The sequence below is a fragment of the Nerophis ophidion genome, linkage group LG19 (assembly GCF_033978795.1).
Source record: "Nerophis ophidion isolate RoL-2023_Sa linkage group LG19, RoL_Noph_v1.0, whole genome shotgun sequence".
Taxonomy (NCBI): domain Eukaryota; kingdom Metazoa; phylum Chordata; class Actinopteri; order Syngnathiformes; family Syngnathidae; genus Nerophis; species Nerophis ophidion.
Window position 1 is genome coordinate 107,501 of NC_084629.1, and position 15,089 is coordinate 122,589.

The window sequence follows — 15,089 nt, forward strand, 5'->3', positions numbered from 1 at the left end:
GTGTGTGTGAATGGGTAAATGTGGAAGTAGTGTCAAAGCGATTTGAGTACCTTGAAGGTAGAAAAGCGCTATACAAGTACAACCCGTTTATTTATATACACACATATGTATACACACACACACACACATATATATATATATATCGTAGTGGTTTGTACAGTCCTTTGAGACATTTGTGATTTAGGGCTATATAAATAAACACTGATTGATTGATTGATATGTCTTAAATGTCTTAATTGGATTATCCAGAGAATAGTGCTTGATACCGTGGTAGAGCGCAATATGTATGTATGGGAAAAATCACAAGACTACTTCATCTCTACAGAACTGTTTCATGAGGGGTTTCCTCAATCGTCAGATTTAATATATATATATATATATATATATATATATATATATATATATATATATATATGTATGTATATATGTATGTATATATATATATATATATATATATATATAGGGCTGTGAATCTTTGGGCATGACACGATTCGATTCAGAATCAATTCTCTATTCAAATTGATTCTCGATTCAAAATCAATACTTTTTTAATAAGACTGGGTTACAGTTCTATGATTAACTACATTCCTCCATAACAGCTCTGAAAAATGTATACATTACTTAAAATAAAACTGGTTTTGTTCAATAAAATGCTTTCTAAACATTTAATAAAGACCGATACAAATAGGACAACAAGAGAAGTATCCAACCCTTTTCTTAAGTGAATGTGTACAGCAGTTATGAGCATCTACATCAACTATATGATTTGTCTGAGTGGCTGAACAGGACAAATTGAAATAAATTTTAACCGATTAAGAATCGTTACGAATAAAAATCGCATTTATTTTGAAAATCAATTTTTTTGGACACCCTTAAATATAAATATAGATATATATTTCATTTGTAATCCATACGTCTAATGATTTGTGCCCTACAGGTATTTTCCCTTGTAGTTTTTTCTTAAAAGGAATCCGCCACCTGTTTAGTCACCAAACTGAGTTTGTCACACAGTGAGGCTGTCCAAAATGTTTGTTTTTTAAACAAAGAAAGCCTTATGCACTTTTCAAGTCAATTTGGATCGGCATTGCGGTCATTTTACAACTCAAACAAAATGCCGGATTTCTTTGGAAACGACAAAACAAAATGGCGGCCCAATATGACGTATACCTCATCTGGTTTAAAGCAGACAGTTAGTATTTGAGCATGCCAACTTTTTTAGCCAGTTTTTCAAGCCTTCCTGTTAGCATCTTAACTTTGGTAGGCTAGTTTTTTAAACACATTTTATAGGTAAACCCCAGTCATATTTTGGTAATTAATGGATGCTAACGTTAGCGTTTTCATAAATGTTGACTTTTTTCCTCTTTTTTTTGTGCATTTTTTTTCTCCTAGGAATCCATTTTGGACTAACTATTATTGGTATAGTTATTTTTATTGATACAGCTGCTTTTATTATTTTATGGTTTTCCTTATTTTTTAAATACTGTATTCAATAGGTATTGTAATAAAATTTTGATTTAAGCATGCTGTCAGGCTTGCCACTGACAGTTTGTTTGTGTTGTAGTTTCTCCTCTGTGTGTTTAGTATTTCCTGTCCTTAGTTCCTGTCAGCACTCTTATTTTGGTTCAGCGTCCTGTTTGTCTCCCTGATTGCTTTGTTTCCCCTCAGCTGTGGCTGATTGGCACCTGGCCATACATGAATTGTCAATCAGCCTGCTCCTATTTCACCTGCTTTGTTCCTCCAGTCAGTGCTGGATTATTGTATTGCATGTCGCTCTTGTCATTGCTACCTGTTGTGTCGTATCTTGTCGTGTCAATGCAGCGTTGCGGTAAGCTATGTTTGATAGCGTTTTTTTATCTTACTGTCTTTTGTTACCTGCTTCCAGTTTGTTTTCTTATTACAAGTATGACTTCTGTTTTCTTGCTAAATACCTGCTAGCTACCACGCTAGGCCTTTTTGTTTGTTATCCGCCCTTGTGCGTGCTTTTTGTTTGTACCCTTTGTTTGTTTTTTGTTAAATCATGTTTTCCTGTTTATTGCCTGCCTCCGTCTCTGCATCTTGGGGTTTGTCAACAACAAACTTTGACACATGCCAAATTTTTTTGCCAAATTTCATGGTTTTGGATCTCAACGAATGCTACCTGTTAGCATACACACATTGGTAGGCTAGCTTTTTAAACAAATGTTATAGGTATACACCATTGATATTTTGTTACTTTATGTATGGTAATGTTAGCATGCTAATGTTGGTAGGCTACTTTTTTAAACAAATGTTACAGGTATACACCAGTCATAATTTGATACTTGATGTATGCTAATGTTAGCATACTAACTTTTTAAACACATTCTCCAGGTACTCATCGGAGAGTAATATGTTTTGGTACTAGATGCATATTATAGTTAGTATTTTAGCATGCTAGCTTTTTTCAGCCAATTTTCCAGGTTTACATCTCAGCGTCATTTATTTTGTCACTTGACAAATGTTAACTGTTAGCATGTTATCATCATTAGGCTAGCTTTTTAAAACACATTTTATAGGTAAACACCAGTCATATTTTGGTACTTAATGGATGCCAACGTTAGCATTTTCCTAAATGTCGATTCTTTTATGCAAATTGTTTTCTTCGTCTTAGAATTAATTTCGGAGTAACTATTATTGATGTTGTTATAATTATTGATAATTTAGCTTTTATTGCTTTCCTTTCTTTTTTAGTACTGTATTTAATAGGTATTATAAAATATTGTGGTACTTGGCACATGTGACAATTAGTATTTGAGCATGCCAGCTTTTTTAGCCAAATTTCAAGGTTTGGATCTCAGAGAATGCTTCCTGTTAGCATGTTACTGTTATTAGGCTATCTTTGTAAACAAATTTTATTGGTATACACCAGTGATATTTTGATTCTTGATGTTTGCTAATGTTAGCATGCTAATGTTGGTAGTCTAGCTTATCAATTAAATTTTAATAGGTATACACCAGTCATATTTTGATACTCAATGTATGCTAATGTTTTCATACTAACTTTTTAAGCACATTTTTCAGGTACTAATCGCAGAGTAATATATTTTGGTACTTGACGCATGTTACAGTTAGTATTTTAGCATGCTAGCATTGTTTCATTCAATTTTCCAGGTTTACATTTCAGCGTCATTTATTTTGTCACCTGACAAATGTTACCTGTTTGCATGTTACCGTTATCAGGCTAAATTTTTAAACACATTTTACTGGTAAACACCAGTCATATTTTGGTACTTCATGGATGCTAACAATAGCAATTTTATAAATGTCGATTTTTTTATTTTTTTTGCGCAATTAAAAAAAAAAAAGAATCCATTGATTTTTTTTATATTATTGATACTGTTGCTTTTATTCTTTTATGCGTTTCCTTATTTCTTTAGTACTGTATTTAATAGGTATTGTACTTCTCAATTGCATTGTAAATTACTAGTATTCTAAAGATGGGATTGAAGTTTCTTTCTTTTCTTTTCTTTTATTAGAATGATGTGATTTTTGGGAATAACATTTAAAAAAAATGAATAAAAACATTTTCTAGGTCATAAGTCTAATGAGTTGTACGTCAGCAGCTAAGGGGAGCTTTTGCTACCTCAAACCTATTTTGAAAAAGGTTTTATTTTTAGTTTTACACCAAATAACATATTACGAGAATCGTGCTGAATTAATAATCGATTCTGAATCAAGTCATCACTCCAAGATTGAGAATGGAATTTAATAATGTGCTTAAACGAATCACACCTCTACTCTATATTGCGTAATCCACGTAAAGAACAGGCCCTGCGATAAGGTGGCGACTTGTCCAGGGTGTACCCCGCCTTCCGCCCGATTGTAGCTGAGATAGGCGCCAGCGCCCCCCGCGACCCCAAAAGGGAATAAGCGGTAGAAAATGGATGGATGGATGGACGTAAAGAACAATTGCTGACTGACTGGCACTCGCAATTTTCTTTGGCCCCGTATTGAATTATTTAAGTCCTACCCATTGCCAACACAAAAGGAACTGCTAGGATTCAAACCTAGGATCTCCTGTTTACTAGACAGGCACTTTAACCAACTAAGCCACAGCACCACCTGGGAAAGTTGGACAAAAATACAGACCTGTTCAGATTAAAGAGGCAGCAGGTCACGTTGACACAAAGATAAATACTTTTGTCCCGTGGCCTACTTCTCCATTGCAGTCCGCCTGCTGAACCCGCACCTTTAATTAGAATTTTGGCCCACGTTGCTTTACGTTACCTACACTGAAAAAAATTTGGAGTGCCATTTACTTGAAAAAAGCTAGGTAACAATTTCCACACAGAAATTCTTTGTAACTTTTACTCAGGAAATAGTCAAGTAAAGTTTACTTGCCAGCAAGAATTAGTTTTTGTTAAAAAAAACTCAAGTAAACATTACTAGAGATTTTCTTTCTTAGAGACAAAATGTACTCACTCTTTGATAGTAAATTTTACTCAAAACTACCTTTGTATCTACTTACAAAACCCTTATAAAAATGCTTGATTTTCAGGATAATTTAATTAGTTTTTCTTTACTTTATTCGGAGCAATATTTAAGTAATATTTACATAATATTTAAGCTCCCACCTACACCACTATTGTAATATGAATGTGTTGTATTTTTAACATGGCCTACTGTTAATTAAATTAAATTATCTCAACACATCTTCTACAAATATGAAATGATAACACACTTTCAAACAAGAGCACTTTTATTACATTTTCCAGCAGCATTACCAGACAAAACATTTAAAACAGTGATTTTTTCGTTCAGAACATTGATAATAATGCGAACAATTACAGGTAAAAGACCCGATAAAATATCCTGAATTGTAACTTTTAAGCACAACAGCAAAATCTTTCAACAAGTTACATTGACAAGCGTCATGTACTGCTTCCACACACCAAAGAACAGCTATATGCTAAAACAGCATATATACACTGTGGAAACACTCACAGTAGAAGTTTATTTCGCAAAGACCGTACCTTGATCGACATTTTCAAAACATCCAGCTCTAGAAACAGCTTCTGAAACACATCAAATGTATATTTCAGTTTCAGTGGGTAACTCAAGTTCATAGCGTAGATTAAGCCCATGAGCAGAAGGCAAGCCTTTGCCACGGTTTTGTAGTCATCCAGAACCTCTTTTCCTTTGACGATGACTGACACATGGGCAGGATTGTGGCCTTACTGTGCTGCATTTCCACTGATGACGAGGATCTTGAGGACATGATGAACTGAGGCACCTACATCCTGTGAATAATAGTGATTCTGTGCTCAGGAGTCAATATTATACACAGCCAGTTCATATGACCTACACATACAGAGACTACTGCATTGGTTAAGTACTGGGGAAGTATTTAGATAACTATTTATTTTATTTTATTTGATCTTTGTCTGGGTTAACCCAGGTTTGCACTTGGGTCACTGAGGCAACCATCATTTTTTTCAACAAGATTGTCTAAAAAATCCAGAAGGTTGTTTGAAATACCATTTTTCATACTTTCAAAACATTTGCTTTTCAAACATTTCAGATTCAGAACCAGTTGAAAAATGGAGAGACATTGCAATTAATTGCCAATTTAAGTTATTGGCCTAAAATGTGTTAATCTGAATACAAATGTTTTTCCTCATATATAGTGGCACATGTGACTTTTATGGAAATACATTACACAAAGAACAGAGGTTATAGTATTATGTTGGAGAAAAGATACATTTACTGTGGTGAGAATAATCATTAGAAAATCCCAAATTTTCAAAATGTACCTGGCAGTCTTTGATTAGCTCCTCTCCCGTCTCTCCATGGAACTCCATTAGGCAACGTATGATGAGATCTCTTCTGCCTTCAACATATTGCTATGAAACGGAGGAGCACATTTATTGCAAAGAACATGTATAGGCAAACGGATACACAAAATCCACTATGCCATGGTAAAAGCCAACGTAATTGAATTGGCGTAGCGCAGTGGGAGAGGGGCCGTGCGCAACCCGAGGGTCCCTGATTCAATCCCCACCTAGTACCAAACTCGTCACGTCCGTTGTGTCCTGAGCAAGACACTTCAATCTTGCGGGTGCTGGTTAGTGCCTTGCATGGCAGCTCCCTAAATCAGTGTGTGAATGTGTGTGTGAATGGGTAAATGTGGAATTAGTGTCAAAGCGCTTTGAGTACCTTGACGGTAGAAAAGCGCTATACAAGTACAACACATTTATTTATCATTTATATTAATTTATTTATTTAATTTGAGAGAGAGAGAGAGAGATAGATAGACAGAGAGAAAGCGAGAGATATAGAGATAGAGAGAGCGCTAGAGATAGATATAGATAGAAAGAGAGAGAGAGAGAGAGAGAGAGAGAGATGATAATAGCTAGGTCAGTGTATATGAACCCAACACAAGATGACTGACAAAAATTACATCAATCTCGCTGTAACTTTACCTGGCCAAGTGAATCCAGCATCGATCTGATTTTGTGCCTGCAACTCCGCCCGTTGTCCTAAATATGTGAAATGTGGAATGAGTGAGAGGGGTTGGGACATTATAAGCATCAGCTTCATCCAACCCCTTTTCAAGCCTTGCATCAATATCTCTGCCAAACTGTAAAAAAAAACAAAAAAAAACCTGTGTTTATTTTCAATATTTCAATTCAATATATTATAAACATGAGTCTACTAGGGCTGGACCTGAATATCCCATCTTTGTGGTGGTATAAGCGGTTCAGGAGGCGGGAAGAGGACACCGCTGCTGGACTACCGCCAAAAAAAATTTAATAAATAAACAGCAGGAGATATCCATGCTAATGCTGTCGGACTCCGGAGCAAAGAAATTGGAATATATATATATATATATATATATATATATCCATCCATCCATTTTCTACCGCTTATTCCCTTTCGGGGTCGCAGGGGGCGCTGGCGCCTATCTCAGCTACAATCGGGCGGAAGGCGGGGTGCACCCTGGACAAGTCGCCACCTTATCGCAGGGCCAACACAGATAGACAGACAACATTCACACTCACATTCACACACTAGGGCCAATTTACTGTTGCCAATCAACCTATCCCCAGGTGCATGTCTTTGGAGGTGGGAGGAAGCCAGATTACATTCACAGGGAGAACATGCAAACTCTACACAGAAAGATATCGAGCCTAGGCAGACGCACTAACCCCTCTACCACCGTGAAGCCCTGTATCATGAATATATATATATATATATATATATATATATATATATACACATATATATATATACACATATATATATATGTGTGTATATATGTATGTGTGTATATATATATATGTATATATATATGTATATATGTGTATATATATATGTGTGTATATATATATATATGTATGTATATATGTATATATATATATATATATGTGTGTATATATGTATGTATACATACATATCTACATATATATATTCAATAAACAATTTATGAGAACAGTTTGTGTTTAAAAATTCAGTTTGTAAAAATAGTGTGTTGAAATTCAGTTTCAATAACTCAGTGTAAAATAAATCAGTGTCAAACATTAGTTTATTAAAATTCCTTGTATAAAATACAGTGTAAAAAAATCTTTGTATAAAAATTCAGTTTTAAAAAATTCCGTGTAAAAAAATACCAATATTTAACAATTCTCAAAATGTCAATGTATAAAAATTTTGTGTTGAAAAATTCTGTGTATAAAAGTGTAAAAAAATCAATCCATAACAGTTCAGTGTAAAAAGAAAATCTGTATAAAAATTCTGTGTCAAAAGTCAGTGTAAAAATTGGTGTAAAAATCGGTGTTAAAAATTAAATGTAAACAATTTAAATTCATAAAAATTGATTGTAAAAAAAATTTAGTGTATAAATATTTGTGTAAAAAAATGTCAGCGTATAAAATTTCAGTGTTAAAATTCAATGTAAAAAATTTCAATGTATTATATATATAAATAATTTTCCAAAATATATTTTGAAAAAACTTATTTTTTGTTGCAAATACTTTATTTTCATACATATCTTTTTTGTAGCAAATATAAAAAATATTTAGTGGCAAATGTGTGGGTTTTTTTTCCAAGAGACAAACAATATGGGGTTTAATTTTTGTCTTTAATACCAAAGCTTTTTTTTTTCACACTGAATTTATGTAACTTAATTGGTATACTTCAATTTATGCCAACAACTTTATCCAATAAACAATTTGTGAGCAAAGTTTGTGTTTAAAAATTCAGTTTGTAAAAATAATAATAAGTGTGTTAAAATTCAGTGTAAAATAAATCAGTGCTAAACTTCAGTGAAAAAAAATAAATAAAAATGGGGGTTAATTTTTGTCTTTAATACAAAAAAAATTTTGACACTCAAATTATATACTGATTGTGTTTACATCAATTTATGTTGACACGTTTATTCAATTAACAATTTATGAGAACAGTTTGTATTTAAAAATTCAGTTTGTAAAAATAGTTTGTTAAAATTCAGTGTAATAATTCAGTGTAAAGTAAATCAGTGTCAAACACTAGTTTATTAAAATTATGGGTATAAAATACAGTGTAAAAAAAAATCTGTGCATAAAAATTCAGTTTTAAAAAATTCAGTGTAGAAAAATTTAGAGTGAAAAAAAATCAGTGTAAAACAAAATTCAATTCATAACAATTGTCAAAATCTCAATGTATAACAATTTTGTGTTAAAAAATTCAGTGTATAAAAGTGTAAAAAATGTCAGTGTAAAAAAAATCAATCTATAACAATTCAGTGTAAAAAGAAAATCTGTATAAAACTTCTGAGTCAAAATACAGTGTAAAAATTGGTGTAAAAAAATCAGTCTTGAAATTTAAATGTAAAAAATGTCAATGTATAAAAATTGAATGGAAAAAAATTCAGTGTATAAATATTTGTGTAAAAAATGTCAGCGTATAAAATTCAGTGTAAAATAATTCTGAGTATAAAAATTCAGTGTAAAAAAATCTGTGTTAAAATTCAATGTCAAAAATGTCAATGTATAACAATGGAGTGTAAAGATATTCAGTGTATAAATATTAGTGTAAAAATGTCAGCATATGAAAATTCAATGTACAATAATTATGTGTGTAGAAATTCAGTGTATAATAAAACTTTGCCAAAATTCAGTGTATAACAAAACTGTGCCAAAATTCAGTGTAAAAATGTGTGTAAAAAAATCAGTGTTAAAATTCAATGTATCAACATTGAGTGTAAAAAATGCAGTGTGTCAATATTAGTGTAAAAAATGTCATTGTATAAATATTCAGTGTAAAATGATTCAATGTGTGAAAATTTTGTGTCAATCAACCAATCGAAGTTTACTTACATAGCCCTAGATCACGAGTGTCTGCACAAGTCACAACGACATCTTCGGCTACGATCTCACACCAGGGTGATCGGTACAATGGACGTCACGTCCAGTGTAAAAATAAAAATCAGTGTATAAAAATTCTGACTAAAGAAAATGCGTCTCAACAATTTCAGTGTAGAAAAATTTTCGACTCCCTTCAGGTAAATTAAGACTGAAGAAATTGATCTTGTCTCAGAACCAGCGAATGAGGTGTCAAGTTTGCAGTCACCGGGCTGTCATGCTAAAATATACGTTATATGACAGCTAACGTTAACTAGCCAAACTTTGCCAAATCGCTATCAGGAGCTGACGACACAAAGTCAGTGCATGTGTGTTGCAAGTACGTCGCTATGTGTTAAAAAGTCTTAAACGGCCGGTATTTAATGCTTACAACAATTTAAGGTAGCAAGTTAGCATACTGCCCCTAAAACAGGGGGTCCAAACTTTTTCCACTGAGGGCCGTACGCTGAAAAATCAAAGCAAGCGGGGGCCATTTATTTTAAAAAACAATACAATATATGGATAAAAATATAAATTTAGGCCTCCACTCAGGCTTGATCCCGGGGACCCCAAAGCGTTTCGGTAAAAATAAAATGTTAAAAATGTGTCATTATTCAGTATTATTTTTATTATTATTCAAGTTTTAAATCTGTAGATCAACATTAAGTCTATCCGTCAATATGATGTTTTAAAGATTTAAGTTGTATGCTCTTTTTGTCAAAGAAAACCATGTTTTTTTATGGAAAAAAAAACTAAATATGCAATATTTTCACCCAATAAAATTGTCAATGTATAAAAATAGATCAACATTAAGTCTATCTGTCAATATGATGTTTTTAAAGATTTAAGTTGTATGCTCTTTTTGTCAAAGAAAACCATGTTTTTTAATGGAAAAAACCCCAAAATATGCAATATTTTCACCAAATAAAATTTTAAAGTAGAATGTTTGAGATTATATCATAATTGGAGTCGTAAAAAGGTCTACTACTCATAACACCATTGATTTTAATTCACTGTTATTTTTTGTGCAATGACACTTAAAAACAAAGCACACTGATCCAAAAGGGTCCTACTCAATAAAGTGTTGAAAAATAAATTATATATATTGTTTTTACTGTTTACTTTTAACACAATGGTCTCAAGATCAACTTCAGATCTATTCGTCAATTATAAGTTTTTTTGTAATTTATGTATTTTGTGTGTTCGTTTTAGGCCCTTCTTTGAAAAAAAAAAACAGCTCAGTTTTTTATATGGCAAACACAAAATATACAACATTTGCCCTCAAAAATATCTCAAAGTGGAGTATTTAATGTGACGAAATTGGAGCTTTGAATTGGTCAATAATTCATAATTGATTTTGATTCACAATTTTTTTTTAAAGAAAGAAACAGCCTTCATGGCAGCTTTGTGTTATTAGAATAAACATTGCAACATTTTCTTGTTACATTTCACCTGTTTGCTCTTTTATACCACTTTTTATGTTTTAAATTTTTTTCCATAGTATTTTTAAAATGTGCTGTGGGGCCGTTAAAAAATGACCTGCGGGCTTCAAATGGCCCCCAGGCCGCACTTTGGACACCCCTGCCCTAAAAAAATAAAAATCCCTCAAATGTTGGCCAATGTAACTACCACATTTTTTTCACATTTTAACTTTGTCTAGTATGTGGTATACATATTATGTGTATATATGGATTATACCAAGGGTCACCAACACGGTGCCCGCGGGCACCAGGTAGCCCGTAAGGACCAGATGAGTCGCCCGCTGGCCTGTTCTAAAAATAGCTCAAATAGCAGCACTTACCAGTGAGCTGCCTCTATTTATTAAATTGTATTTATTTACTAGCAAGCTGGTCTCGCTTTGCTCAACATTTTTAATTCTAAGAGAGACGAAACTCAAATAGAATTTGAAAATCCAAGAAAATATTTTAAAGACTTCGTCTTCACTTGTTTAAATAATTCATTCATCTTTTTACTTTGCTTCTTATAACTTTCAGAAAGACAATTAAAAAATACAACCTTAAAAATGATTTTAGGATTTTTAAACACATATACCTTTTTACCTTTTAAATTCCTTCCTCTTCTTTCCTGACAATTTAAATCAATGTTCAAATACATTTTTTTTTATTGTAAAGAATAATAAATACATTTTAATTTAATTCTTCATTTTAGCTTCTTTTTTTTAACAAATATTTGTGAAATATTTTTTCAAACTTATTATGATTAAAATTCAAAAAATATTATTCTGGCATATCTAGAAAATCTTTAGAATCAAATTTAAATCTTACTTCAAAGTTGTTTGAATTTCTTTTAAAATTTTTGTTCTGGAAAATCCAGAAGAAATAATGATTTGTTGTTGTTAGAAATATAGCTTGGTCCAATTTATTATATATTCCAACAAAATGCAGATTAAATTTCAACCTATTTAAAACATGTCATCAAAATTCTAAAATGAATCTTAATCAGGAAAAATGACTAATGATGTTCCATGAATTATTTTTTAATTTTTAAAAAAAGATTTAAATTAGCTAGTTTTTCTCTTGTTTTTTTCGGTTAAATTTTGAATTTTAAAAAGTCAAAATTGAAGATAAACTATGTTTCAAAATTAAATTTTCATTTTTTTTCCCTGTTTTTTCCCCTTTTAAACCGTTCAATTAAGTGTTTTTTTCATAATTTATTCTCTACAAAAAAACCTTCCGTAAAAGGAAAAAAATGTACGACAGAATAACAGACAGAAATACCCATTTTTTTATATATATAGATTAATTTATTAAAGGTAAATTGAGCAAATTGAGTATTTCTGGCAATTTTTTAAAGTGTGTATCAAACTGGTAGCCCTTCGTATTAATCAGTACCCAATAAGTAGCTCTTGGTTTTAAAAAGGTTGGTGACCCCTGGATTATACTGTGTATGTAGGTATATATATATATATATATATATATATATATATATATATATATATAGATTGTTTTTACATTATGCCGAGGGCTTACAAAATAGAAATATAAAATAAATGTCTCCGTCCAATATGTGAGTGTTTTGGGCTATGTGGGCGGGGCTTGTAAAAGGCCAACGCAGATATCAACGTGCGACTGTCACTCTTCCTCACGACCATTTTTGATTGATTGAAACTTGTATTAGCATATTGCACAGTACAGTACATAATCCGTACAATTGACCACTAAATGGTAACACCACAATAAGTTTTTCAACTTGTTTAAGTCGGGGTCCACGTAAATCAATTAATGGTAGAATGATGGTAAAACCACACCTCGTGCTTTCATTAGGTTGAATACGGCGGGCTGTTGGCGTCCAAACACTGCAGCGCCAGTCTTTGTCGCCTCATTAAGAAACACGTTGATTCTAATGCGTCACATTTCAGCGTTTAGGCGACGCGGTGTATTGAGCTTGTCCGTCATGCTAAAGTTGACCCAAATCCCTGCGGCTAAAATTAAATCCCCAACGGCAGACGGGTGAAAGTGTTGCAGTCTTTTCCTCGTCTCCTCATAAATCTTCGCCACGTTTGCTCGGTAACACTCGTGCGTGGTTTTCTTTGGCCCGACTAGTGTGTTTGTTTGTCAAGCAGGTCCACGTCGGCGACGTTCTGAGGCCGCGCCAAGACGACATGTAGAGATTGATTCGGCCCAGAACATCCCCGCTAATCCGCTTGTAAATAGCAGGATGCCACAAATTGAACATGGTCAAATATTTGGGGTTGCTTGGATGGTTTTTGTGAAATTATTTTGGCCTATAAAAGACATAAATCTCAGCAAAGCCATGTTAGCATGTTAACTTTTGGCTACAGCCTGTATGACCAACATCCAACATGCATGGCGACTTCACTTTCTTCTAAAATGATGATTGTTGGGCTCTAAGGCAGAAGTGTGGCCTTATTTTTAACGTCATCCATCCATCCATCCATTTTCTACCGCTTGTTTGTCCCTTTTGGGGTCGTGGGGGGGGAGGGGGGGGTACTGGAGCCTATCTCAGCTGCATTTGAGTGGAAGGCGGCGTACACCCTGGACAAGTGGCCACCTCATCAAAGGGCCAACACAGATAGACAGACAACATTCACACTCACATTCACACACTAGGGCCAATTTAGTGTTGCCAATCAACCTATCCCAAGGTGCATGTCTTTGGAGGTGGGAGGAAGCCGGAGTACCCGGAGGGAACCCACGCAGTCAAGGGGAGAACATGCAAACTCCACACAGAAGGATCCCGAGCCCAGGATTGAACTACTCAGGCCTGTCAGGCTTGTCCCTGACAGTTTGGTCTATGTCTTAGTTTTTCCTCTGCATTCGTCTTTGTTTCCTGTCTTTGGTTCCTGTCAGCACTCTTAGTTTGGTTCTGTTTCCTGTTTTTCTCCCTGAGTGCTGTGTTCCCTCAGCTGTGCCCGATTGGCACCTGGCCACACCTGGTGTCAATCAGCCAGCCACTATTTGAACCAGTTTTGCCCTCCAGTCAGATGCTGGATTATTGTCGTGTCGCGTCAATGTCATTTCTTCTTGCCGTTCTTACTGGTCTTGTCAATGCAGTGTAGCGGTAAGCTATATTTGGTAGCTATTTGTACCTTACTGTCTTTTTGTTCCCTACTTCCAGTTTGTTTTTTCATAGCCAAATTTATCTCCCTCGTGCGCGCCTTTTGTTTGTACCCTTTTGGTTTGTTCTTGTTTTCGTGTTTTATTAAATCATGTTTTCCTTTACTATGTCTGCCGCCTTCTCTGCATCTTGGGGTTCGTCACCAACAAACTCTGACAACGACCTTTGTATTGTGAGGCACATGCCTTAAACCCTGTAACACCATGCTGCCTTTTTAACATCATATTCTATGAAATGAGAGGCTCTCCCTTAGAGATAGGGTGAGAAGCTCTGTCATCAGGGAGGAACTCAAAGTAAAGCCGTTGCTCCTCCACATCGAGAGGAGCCAGATGAGGTGGTTTGGGCATCTGGTCAGTATGCCACCCGAACGCCTCCCAAGGTAGGTGTTTCGGGCAGGCCTGACTGGTAGGAGGCCACGGGGAAGACCCAGGACACGTTGGGAAGACTATGTCCCCGACTGGCCTGGGAACGCCTCCAGGTCCCCTTGGAAGAGCTGGACGAAGTGGCTGGGGAGAGGAAAGTCTAGGCTTCCCTGCTTAGGCTGCTGCCCCCGTGACCCGACGTCGGATAAGCGGAAGAAGATGGATGGATTTTATGAAATCATTTTTCGATGGAAAAAATAAAACATGAAAAAGTGGGATGAAAGATCATACCGGTGACATGTAGCAAGAGAAAAGTTGACTTTCCCAACACAAAACTGGCAAGCAATTCTGTCGTTGCTAAAAAAAATAAATAAATAAGGGTAAAAAAAACTAAAATAAAAAACTTATAATTAGTGGACATATTTGAAGTTGACCTGGAGACTTCGGTGTTGGAAACAAGAAGAAAAAAAAATGTATGTATTAACACTTTTATAGGCTCCAGCAACACCCGTGACCCCAAAAGGGAAAAGCGGTAAAAAATAGATGGATGGATGGATGAGTTGGACCCTTTTAGATGCCCAATAATTATTATTTATAACAAGTTTATATTGTTCAAAGGAGGGCACTTATTACATATGTCGAGTTTTGTGCTTAGCTGTTGTGTAGCTGCTAGTAGCCTATAGCCTAGCATGATTACGTATTTGTGTGTCAGCTGGAGGACATTTAGATGTTAATTACTATCGGGTACAAATTCACGTAAAAATCAAACGTTGCCCTATTTCCGTACCTT

General features: G+C 34.3%; 1 protein-coding gene and 1 non-coding gene across 2 annotated transcripts in view; one reads left to right on the forward strand and one right to left on the reverse strand.

Moving 5' to 3' along the window:
- Positions 1 to 15,089, forward strand: part of LOC133537847 (aryl hydrocarbon receptor-like) — a 93,271-nt gene that overhangs the window by 28,333 nt on the left and 49,849 nt on the right. The gene's annotated exons all lie outside the window — the stretch shown is intronic.
- trnat-agu (transfer RNA threonine (anticodon AGU)) lies at positions 4,005 to 4,078 on the reverse strand. The gene has a single exon. It is a non-coding gene; the product is annotated as a tRNA-Thr (tRNA).